The 12,043-nt window shown below is 35.6% G+C and overlaps 1 long non-coding RNA gene across 1 annotated transcript; it reads left to right on the top strand.

Moving 5' to 3' along the window:
- Positions 1-628: 628 nt before the first annotated feature.
- On the top strand, positions 629-2,407 carry LOC125480602. Its single transcript, XR_007260945.1, has 3 exons — positions 629-856; positions 1,768-1,872; positions 2,050-2,407. It is a non-coding gene; the product is annotated as an uncharacterized LOC125480602 (long non-coding RNA).
- The last annotated feature ends 9,636 nt before the right edge of the window (positions 2,408-12,043 follow it).

The following is a 12,043-nucleotide window of genomic DNA, read 5'->3' as shown; positions in this document are numbered from 1 at the left end:
AAGGTTTAGTTTCAATTAACATTATAATTCAGAGAGTCAAGCGGTAATTTACCCGTTAAAATACTACGAAAATAAAAAAAGAAATTATAACAATAGTCTCTCAACTTTAACTCAATTAGAGTACTGATCACTCAACTAAAAATTCATGACCATTGGTCATTTAACTCACTAAAAAGTGTAGCTATAGTCATTTTCATCAACTCAATTAAAATTTCCGTCAAAATGAGTCATGTGACACGCACGTGATGCTAAATTAAGGGCCAAATATAGAAAATCAATTTAAAAAAATTGTAGCAATGGTCCCTCAACATTGACCTAATTAGATAAATGGTCCCTCATTTTTAACTCAACTAGAGCAATGGTTCCTCAACTTTAACCTAATTGTAGTAATGATCCTTCTAACATGAGTCATTTTGACAAATTCTGGTGGAGTTGACGAAAATGACCATGCAAGTTTTGATAAGTAGGTACTGTTAGGTACGTGGGATGGTACAAAACGCGCTTGTCCCACGTTTGGTGCTCCAAAGGCAGTGGGACACGCTGTCATGCGGAATGAATTTTGGTTAAATTTCCTTCCCCCTAGAACAACTCATTTCACCCTGTGGGACAAAAAATTATAAAATTTTAAAACAAAAATACCCCTTATCTTTTTCAATATTTACACCATCCAAATCATAAAACAAACCTAAAATTCTACTATCTTCTTTCCATCTTCTCTGCCGCAGCCTTTTTTTCTCTCAGGTCTCTCGCAACCTTCCTCCTCTTGCTCTCCTGTAGCCCCTCTTTTCTCTTCCCCCCGTAGTGGAACTCAAAGCCTCTGGGTTTTCCTTGCATTTTGATCGTCAAATCGCACAAGGTAATTGCACAAGAAACCATCCAATTCCAATCTCAATATTTTTTTTTACAATATTATCTGATTCAATTGAAACCATGATGAATTTGTTTAAAGGGTTTTTTTATTTATTATTTTATTGAATTTTTGGGTACATAATTTGCATTATCCATATATCCTTATATAAGAAGTGTATCAGTATCAATGGGCTCTGTTCATTTTTCATCTGGGTCATTTTTGATGTAGGGTTTTAGGGCCTCTTGGGGATTTTGTTGGGGTTTTGGGCATCTGGGTTTTCGTTGAAACTTTGATTACTTATTGGGATTCAAGAGATAGGTGCTTAAAGTAGGTTTGTTTGGGGTTTGGGATGGCGCAGTTGGTTCTGCCATGCAAGAGCTCTGCTTTTGTGAGGACCAGTCTTTTGGGTTTGATCTCATCTGCTCCTGTGATTACTCTTAACCCATATCTTTGATTAGTGGATAGCGATTAGTTTGTATATTTGATTGGTGTGTTTGTTTGTAATTGTGTGTATTGAAAGATTGTGACGTGCAAGCAGTTTTACTAGTGTGTGTGATTGTAAGAGATGGTCTGTTGAATTTTATAGTAAAACACAGTAGCATATTCGAAATCTAGACTAGGAATCTACTAAAGGGTTGTAAGTCGTGTCGCTTTTTCGTGGTTAATAGCTATGGTTCTTTGTTTTTTTTTTTTTTTCCTTCAAATTTCTTCACTTTAGCTATCTTTTCGTCTCTGGCCAACTATTTATTTATTCTCTTTAGGATATAGAATGTCGTATCTATGTGTTGTGTGTTTTTGCATAGAAGAATTACGGAGCGACAGTGTGTTGCAATTGTGTGGATACAATTTTGTATTTGATTTGTGTATTTAAAACTTAGTCCACTTGCTGAATATTTTTTCTTTCTTTTGAGCTTCAGTGTACCAGTCGTGTTAGATTGTTGGGGAATTCAGCCAAAAGGCTTTCCAGATACAGATGCTTTCTTACCTTGGAGGTTCATGCATATTTCTCAACTTTTTCATAGGTGAATTGTTTTAAATACATGTTCTTTTCTTTTTTATGGTATTGTGTTTCATTGTCGACTTTGTTATATCAACTTTAACATTCGAACATAAGTTTATGAAACCTAAACTCTCTTAAGAGCACTTGTTTTGTTGATGAAGTTCTAATAATGAGCAACATCCTTTAATTCTTGAATCAGTCAAATTTCACGCAACTGGATTGATCATGAGGAAGATGTACTACTTACCATCCTGGAGGAGATGGTTGCTGATGGTGTTAGGTGTGAGACCGGCAGTTTTAAGATTGGTACTTTTGTAATGGTTGCCTCCAAGATGAGAGAAAAGATTTCTAGCATTAATATAGAGCCGAAGCATATACAAAACAAACTGAAGCATCTAAAAGAAAAGTATTCATCTGCATATGACATGATGAATACCTCTGGATTTGGTTGGGATGATAAGAAAAAAATGTGTTGTTGTGGATAGTGACGAAGTACTATAGCTGTGGGTTGTTTCTTATTCTTTCTCAATTAGTTGCTTTGAAAGTCTTAACCTTGATTTCTTTGGGTTCTTATTCTAGAAACATCCCAACGCATCTTGCAAACCAAATAAGTCATTTCTGTTGTATCCACACTTGTGCACAGTGTTTGGGAGAGACCGAGCCATGAGTAGTATGGCTTAATCAGTTGCAGATGCAATCGAAAACATGGGGTTGGAAAATGAGGATTGCGAGACCTCCGAGATGCCTTCGACTTCACTACCTCATCTCCGCTACATCTAGTGCATCTCAACCTATTAGGAAGAGGAAGAGGAATATGAATGATGCTGATGCTGATGCAAATATCGTAGCTGTTATCAGTGAAGGTTGAAATAAAGCAGTTACTGAATGAAGACGTTAGGTGAAAGTTTTACTTTCAGAGAAGTGAAAGTCAGGTTACCTTCTGAGCTTAAGGCCATGGGTCTCCTATATGATCATGTGCTAAAAATTTCAATGAAGTTAGTGAAAGATACCAATTTGATGTGTATTTTACGCATCAAATCGGTATCTTTCACTAACTTCATTGAAATTCTTAGCATCAGATCGATATCTTTCACTAACTTCATTGAAATTCTTAGCACCTGATCGTATGGGAGACCCATGGCCTGAAGCTCAGAAGGTAACCTGGCTTTCGCTTCTCTGAAAATTTAACTTTCACCTTACTTCATTTCAGTAATTGCTTTATTCCAGCGTTCACTGATAATAGCTACAATATTTGCATCAGCATCATTCATATTCCTCTTCCTCTTCCTAATAGGTTGAGATGCAACAGAAGGAGATGGGTAGGTGAAGTCAAAGGCATCTTGGAGGTCCCGCAATCCTCATTTTCCAACCCCATGTTTTCGATTGCATCTATTGTTGATTCAGCCATACTACTCGTGGCTCGATCTCTTTCGAACATCGTACACAAGCGTAGATACAACGGAAATGACTTATTTGATTTGCAAGATGCATTAGGATGTTTTTACAATAAGAACCCAAAGAAATCAAGGTTAAGACTTTCAAAACAACTAATTAATAAAGAATAAGAAACAAAATGTACCTTCACCCACAGTTATAGTACTTCGTCACTGTCCACAACAACACATTTTTTTCTCATCATCCCAACCAAATCCAGAGGTATTCGTCATGTCATATGCAGATGAATACTTTTCTTTCAGACGCTTCAGTTTGTTTTGTATATGCTTCGACTCTATATTAATGTCAGAAATCTTTTCCCTCATCTTGGATGCAACCATTGCAAAAGTACCAGCCTTAAAATTGCCGATCTCACACCTAACACTATCAGCAACCATTTCCTCGAGGATGGTTAGTACATCATCCTCATGATCAATCCAATTGCGTGAAATTTGACTGATTCAAGAATTAAAGGATGTTGCTCATTATTAGAACTTCATCGACAAAACAAGTGCTCTTAAGAGAGTTTAGGTTTCAGAAGGTCAGTAATATATGGGTGCGTTTGTTCCACCGGACTATCTCGGACTGGATTAGCTTAAGGGACTAAGCTAGACTGTCTTGGCATGGACTAAGCAGGACAAGAATAATGAAGTGTTTGATGCAGTATCGGACTAAGCCATGGATTAAATTATTTTTAGAATCTAAATTTTTTTTTTACTACTTTTTAATTATTTTATTACTTTTTTATTCAGATATTTTCATTGACTCAATCTAGAGAGTTCCATAAGCTGCATGATCTCCAGATTTCTCCAAAAAAAATCCCTGATCACCGATTTCCCAAAAAAAAATCTTGTCCTGCAACAATTTCAAGCCTTTTCATTTCGTTTCTTCTTCCCCTGCAATTCTACCAAAAATTGCCAAGGATGCTTGCTTTCCTTGGATCTCGATAGAAACCAATTTCTCAGCTTTCCTACCAACCAAACAAAATTAAACCGCCCCCCCTCCAAAAAAATACAGGAAATCAAAGAATTAACCTTCAGAAACACGGAGGAATTGAATCAAGGAGTGCTAGAACGAGATATTCCTCGGAGGTGAATCAAAGGACTGCTAGAGCAGGACAGACGACAGAGAAAGCGGGATCTTCCTCATTCGAAATTCTGGGTTCAAGGCGAGAGGGAGAGACTGGTGTTGGGCTAGCAGTGTATCTCGCTGAAGTTGGGAGTGGTGATGTGATGGTGGCTGTCGGTGCTCAAGAAAACAGAGCAGAGAGTGGACAAGGAGGAGATGAGGACAGACCAGACGAAGGGCTTAGCAATCCCATGGTCGCGGGGCGCTCTCGCTAAGACCTCTTAGCGAGGGAGATAGTAGGAGCGAATCCCCTTTAGTCTCATTAACTTTAGTCCGTGCACGCAACAAACACGGGATTTCCCTGATAGCTAATCCAGTCTAGTCTAGTGAAAGATAGTGAGGCCAAACAAACACACCCTATATGCTTTGTGTTCAAGCGACAAAGGTCAGCAATTTTGGCAACTAATCAGGAAGAATTACATGATATTTAGGTAGCAATTTGACAAAATCATTTAGGCCACGTGCGGATTAATTCCTATGTTTAGAGAGGTCCTGGATTTGAAGCTTGGCCTCTAGCGTCATTAAGCATAGGTTCAAAGTTGAAAATGTTAGAGAAACTAAACTTTTAATGATAATATTAGATAGATTAAATATGTAAACTAAATTTATAAACTAAATTGTGTCATTAATATGAATACACATGTTAATCAATACTTAAATAATAATTCAATAATTAACTTTCATATCATTTAGTCTACACATTTAGGACTAGTTTGGAGTTGTGTTGTGCAAAAAAAAAACGATGTTTTCAGAAGCAGGGGTAGAGCTGCTTCTGCTGTTTGGACCCATGATTTTAACAAATTTTTTTTTCATTTACCAAACAATTTTAACCCTGACTTTTTAAAAAAGATTTTAAAATACTTTCCGTAATGCCAAATCAACAATGGCCTCTCTAGCATTATCCAAATTTTAAACAAAATTGGCAAACCAAATAATGTGTCATCAGTAGGAAATAGGCACGTTAATCAACGCTTAAGTAATAATCCAATCATCAACAACTTCATCATTTGGTTTGCAAATTTAATTTAAAAATTTTGATCTCGTTGATATTATTCTTTAACTAATAGGTTAGTCTCAAATTGAAGCAAAAATCAAAATAACTTTTTATAATTGTTTTCTTTATCTTTAAAAATTAAGGAACATATTATATCCGGATCCTCTTTGTGAGGATCCTAAGAATTAGTTTCATCTTATCCGTTCATCAGTTATCTTGTGATCAAAAATCATTTTGAAATTATTCTTTAAAATTGAACGCAAACCATACCTAACGAAGGTTGGCCACCACAATGTACGATGCTGAGATGAATTGTAAACCTGACATTTGTGTTGTGTTTCTCGTGTTCGTGTCATACCTGATAGCTTAATGAGTTGTGTCGTGTAATACCCGTTAAAGTAAACGGGTAATATGACTCAACCTAAAATCAACCCGTTAATATTATCAGGTAATATGATCTGACTCGTTACCCGTTAAGAAAATAAATTTTAAATCAATAAAAATGAAAATGAAAAACACAATTTGACCCAAAAAAATGTAAAACATAATACTAAATTAGTATATACATACTAAATAATGGAGTTGACCCCTTCATGAAAGTTGTAAAGCTTTTCATTACGGGTGATTACATTTTTCACACTTCTACAATAATTTTTATTAATTTTGCCTTCAAATAAAAAACACTGTTCATGAGATTTGGACGGTTTTAAAAATCTAAACGACCATGTAACTATCATCTAAGGGTTGAGGATGCAATTATGAACGTTTATTATGTTTTCACATTTTTCAAACTTATACATTAATGATTATGAATTTTGTTTATTTTGAACTCCTGTAAAAATACTATTCATGAGAGTTTGTAGGGTTTTAAAAATTCAAACAATCATATTACCCACACTCAAAACGTAGAGGATGCGATTACGAGTGTTTCCATATTTTTTTAATATTTTTTGCACATGTAAATTAATTATTATAATTTTTTAATGTGTTTGGTATTTTTAAATTACTTGATATTTTTATTTTTAATGTGTTTTATGATTTTTAATCTCAATCTTTGCTTATAATATACTATAAAAATAAATAAATAAATAAAACTTAAATTTTAAAATTTATATAGAATAATAATTAATAAACAATATATACATATTCATTATATCTATTGTATTTTATAGTAATTTTTTTTAGTAGTTTAAAAAATTAAAATCATCAAAATAACTTTTTGATTATCGTGTTGAAACAAGTTACCTGCGTGTCACTCTCATGTAAACCTGTTAAGGACCCATTATTAACGGGTTATTATCGTGTAACCTGATAATAACCCGATTAGTTATCGTGCTGACCTGAAACCTGTTATTTTCGTGTCGTTTATGTGTTGCGTTAACGGGTATTGTAAGAAATTGTCAGGTCTAATGAATTGATCCCTAGGATCATTACAAAGAGAAACAAAGAGAATTCGGAGAGATTATCATCCAAAAAATTAAAGCGTTTATATCACAAATAGTCCCTGAAATTGACCCTCACTATCAAGATGGTCCCTGAAACTGAAAATCAATCAATGTAGTCTTTAAAAATAGGTATTGCAAATCAATGTGATAATTTTGTCACAATTCTATTTAAAATTATGTTAAGTGCTGATGTGGTATATAAATGGTTCTCATAAGTCTTTTTTCTCACATAGTCCTTGAAATTGACCCATGACATCAAAATGATCCTTGAAATTGACCTGCGACATCAAAATGGTCATTAAAATTAAAAATTGATCAATGGAGCCCTTCTGTCACAATTATGTCAATAATTCTGTTATGTGCTGATGTGACACATAAATGGGTCACATAAGTAAAAAAAAAATTACAAATTGGCTTAATAATTTAATAGTTAGTAAAAAAATTGTCAACCCAAAAGCTCAGTCTAGCAACCACCTCCTATTCTAGTCCACATTTCTCTACCTCGTTCGCTCTGTATTCTCTAAAAAAAATTTCAATACATCCATCTTTACACAATTCGACACTCTTCATCGAATTGAACCTAGATCGAGATTACCGTTGATGACGGCTTGGCCCATTGACAATGACTACTAGGACATCATCATTAACATTTAAATGATCAACATCCTCACAACCTTAATCTTGAAGAGCTTGTTCGGTGCTTCTCTGATGGTCTGGTGATGCACAGAACGACGAGGTTTATCTTGAGATAATGAAGTTATAACTGAGGTGCATCCATTATTGGTTGAAAACTATTTCCACCACCCCCTCTTCGGCCTTAGTTAAGCCTTGTGCCTTTGAGAATTTATGGAAGAGATCTCTCTTCAGAGTAGGCCCTATTATAAGAAGAAAAAAAATTCATTGTGCAAAAGGGCATTTAGACAACTTTTTTAATTAATTATTACATCATCACATAACAAATTTTTTTACAAAATTGTAACGGAATAATCATATTGATTTGCAACATCTATTTTCGAAGACTACCTTGATTGATTATCAATTTCTAGGACCATATTGATGGTGTGGGTTAATTTCAGGGACTATCTTGATGGTGTGGGTCAAGTTGAGGGACCATTTTGATGATGTGGGTCAATTGCAAGGACTATTTGTGATAAAAACCTGTAAATCTTGTGGGGTCCATATATGTGCCACATCAGCTCTTAATAGAATTTTTAACAGAATTGTGACGGAAGGACCACGTTGATTTGCGACATTTATTTTTAAGTATTACACTGGTTGATTTTTAATTTCAATGACTGTCTTAATGATGAAGGTCAATTTTGGGAACTATTTGTGATAAAAATCCTAAATTAAAAGCTAACCCCACCAACAACCAATTAGTCAGCACCAAAATACGTCGTCCACCGTATGTCATGACTGGCGTCACCTTGAATCGTGCCTGTGCTCCAGTCTCCTCTTTCACGGCATTGATCGCAAGTAGGCGCCCCAGTCAACAACCGGATCAAGGGTCAGTAGATTTTAGATCTGATTTACAAGTTGGTCGTCTAATTCTGGTTGTATTCACACAAGGAGGAGAGAGGGAGAGGGAGAAAAAGAAGGGGAACATAGAGAAAGATTCTTGGCTGGGCAGATTCTTCCATGTTCTGAATATGAGTAAATTCCGGGCTGCTTGTTGAGTTCCTTGATGGCACTGGATTTTCACGATGTAATCGCTCGACATTGTGTTGTTGTCGGCTTCTATTAAACCCTTTTTGTTTTTTTGTTTTTTTTAATTCTTTTTTTATTAGATTTTCTCATTATTTTTGTTCTTGGCTTGATGTATATAGATCTTTTGGTACCTTAACCCGCCTTTATTTGGGGTTACATTAATCTTTGTAATTTGCCCTGTTTAATGAAAAGTTTCTTTCTTCTAAATAAATAAAGAAAGAAAAACTCAAAATTAAAATATGTTGAGGCATTGACACTATGATTTAATATTATTCTTCTCTGCTTATAAGGAAAAAGTTTCTGATTTGACTATCATAACGATTGTGATAATTAATTATGACTAGCTCTTTATGTGACTTATCTCATATATATCTACATCCTCCAATATCGTTGTATCCTTATACGTAATATTACAATGGAAATGTTAATTGATAATAAAAAAAAGTAGTTGACATTGTAGAAGCTCACTGGTATTGTTATCTTCAAGCTCATACTTCTCTAAACGGGACTCTTAATCGGTACCTTTTATCACGTCTTTATAAGTCTGTATAAGTCAAACGTTCACTAGCTAAATGGGTAGGTAATGAGGGGTTTAAATCAACCAGTTAGGGAGTGTCACGATACCCTAATGAATCATCTATAAGCTCAGACTTGCACTATATAAACACATGATCACCAGTCATGGTGAGGTAATTGTTCCTCTTCCAAGAAAACTAGAGTGTCGCATTCATTCCTCTTCTAAGTCTAACTTGACAATCCAAGGGCTTTTGACTTGCACTAGACAGGTGTGACAAGATTTTACTTGTGGTTTAAAAGAGCACTCTACGCTTGTGTGGAATTCGTCTGCCACATCATCATAAAATTTTTACTCTGTTCGAAAGACAGAAAGTTATATTATTTTAAATAATAATCATACCACAATTTTACATATAAAACTTGTTGGTTTCCTTCTCCCACTTGTTTAGTTTGCAGTCTATACATAATTGATTCTTTGAAACCAATTCAAGTTGAGGCCATATTTCTTTAAACGAGTTAGGTCAAGTAAGTATATATTCAATCTATTGAGCAGATCATGTTTCCCACCTCTTCTAGTTGATTCAAACAAAACTATTGCTTGGTTAATAAACAGAATCAAGTACCAATCTCCACAGATCACTCCTTTTACTAGTAGTTATTTAGCAAACAAAAGTCTTCTGACAATTTTGTTTACAAATTCACACGACAAACAAATATTAGATCTTCGACAACATACAATTACTTTCCCCTATGAATTTAGCATGAGTAAATATATAGCACATGGACACAATAAATTTGTGTAGTTAAATTTAGTCAAACCTTCATTCTAGTAAACGAGAGCCGCAAGCATAAGTGAAGGGGGACCTCTTCCCCTACGTCTTCAAAAGGTTCTATTACATTTTTTTTGGTCAGAGAAAGGTTCTATAACATATATATTGTCACGTCCCGGCCCGAGCAGGACCACTTCCTGGGCCTAACACGAGAACTTCCCAGTGAGTCACCCATCATGGGAGTGCTCTCGCGCGTTACTGGCTTAACTTCTGAGTTCCAACGGAACCCCGAAGCCAATGAGCTCTCAAAAGGCCTCGTGCTAGGTAGAGATGGGAATATACATATAAGGATCACTCCCCTGGATGATGTGGGATGTCACAATCCACCCCCCCTTAGGGGCCCGACGTCCTCATCGGCACACCACGACCAGGGTTAGGCTCTGATACCAAATTGTCACATCCCGGCCCGGGCGGGACCACTTCCCAGGCCCGACTTCACCTTAGCACGATATTGTCCGCTTTGAGCCCCCAGCACACCCTCACAGTTTTGTTTCTGGGAACTCACACGAGAACTTCCCATCACAGTTTTGTTTCTGGGAACTCACACGAGAACTTCCCAATGGATCACCCATCATGGGAGTGCGCGCGGATCACTCCCCTAGGTGATGTGGGATGTCACAATTGTCACATCCCGCCCCGGGAGGGACCACTTCCCTTGCCCGACTTCATCGTAGCACGATATTGTCCGTTTTGGGCATCGACCACGCCCTCACGGTTTTGTTTCTGGGAACTCACACGAGAATTTCCCAATGGGTTACCTATCCTGGAAGTGCTCTCGTGCGCTACTCACTTAACTTCGGAGTTTCAACGGAACCCGAAGCCAGTGAGCTCCCAAAAGGCCTCGTGGTAGGTAGAGATAGAAATATACATATAAGGATCACTTCCCTAGGTGATGTGGGATGTCACATATATAATAGAGAGAAAAAAAAATAGTATTTTAGTATGGATTTTAATAGGTAAATTATATAAATTAATTGATAATATAAATAATAATTACTGCTATCATTGAAATACACATTTATTATTAAGTTAAGACCTATTGATAGTTTAACGTTGAAAATTTGACAGGAGGAGGATTATCTATCCTTCTAATCTCTTTATCCTTTCATGCCTTCCTATTTGAACGGTCAAGATTAAACCACGTTAATATCTTATATTGATTTTTTTTATAAAAATAAAACAGAAAACAATGTGTAAGAAAAGGGAATGAAATGATATATGAATAGGAGAGTAAAGAATCATCTTCCAATTTGACATAGAAGAGAAGCTTACTAATAAAGTGAGTTAAGATATTATCTTTATCGGCTTTTACATGTTAGACGAATCTTACACTCCATGTATATATATATATATATATATATATAATTGTGGTAGAATAAAACATATAATTAGGGATTTGGGTGGCACACTGGCACTGAAAGACTGGAAGGGTACTGGTTTTTAAGGGAAAGCATCTTTTATTTAGATATTCAAGGATAACAAACAATATTCATGACATCAGACAATTGTACAAGTGAGAAATAAATAACGACTTGTCTCGAAGGACAAAGAGCAAATATAAAAAGACAAAAAGGTAGAGAGACTTTTTTAAAATGAGATTTTTTTGGAAGTTTTTGATGGAGTAGGATTTTTTCTCCTTCTATTATTATTTTCTTCATTTCCCCTTTCTCATTTTTTTTTGTCCTTTTCTCTATATAAACAATACAGAACAAAATATTGACATGGTTTGATCGTAGCCGTTCAAATAGAAGGGGAGGGAAGAAGAAAGAGATTAGGAGAGAAGAGAATCCTACTCCCTCTTTGATACCTTACAATTTAAAGTTAATTTCTGTACTAACTTTAAAAAACATGGTGCAAAAAATACGAGAAGGAAAAAAAATCCATAAAAAATCCCAAAAGAATCTCCTTAACATTTTTCGCACAAAAATGATTTGTGTTTTACTCCCCACTCTCACACAATCTAATCGAGCCCTAACTGGTAGTTGTGAGTTTTGGGAGTTGGAACCTCTCTCTCTCTCTCTCTCTCTCTCTAGGAAGGGTAGCTAGATTAGTGTAGTCATTGACATTGACCCTTCAAATTTCCTCCTCACAAAACTGTACCAACCAGCAGGATATAAACCCTCAGTAGTTGTTGATAGC

This window comes from the organism of the source record quoted next, unplaced genomic scaffold (genome assembly GCF_019419815.1).
Source record: "Pyrus x bretschneideri cultivar Hongxiangsu unplaced genomic scaffold, Pyrus_bretschneideri_v1 Contig34, whole genome shotgun sequence".
NCBI lineage: Eukaryota > Viridiplantae > Streptophyta > Magnoliopsida > Rosales > Rosaceae > Pyrus > Pyrus x bretschneideri.
Note: the sequence above shows the minus strand (reverse complement) of the source record. Positions and strands in the feature narration are given on the sequence as shown.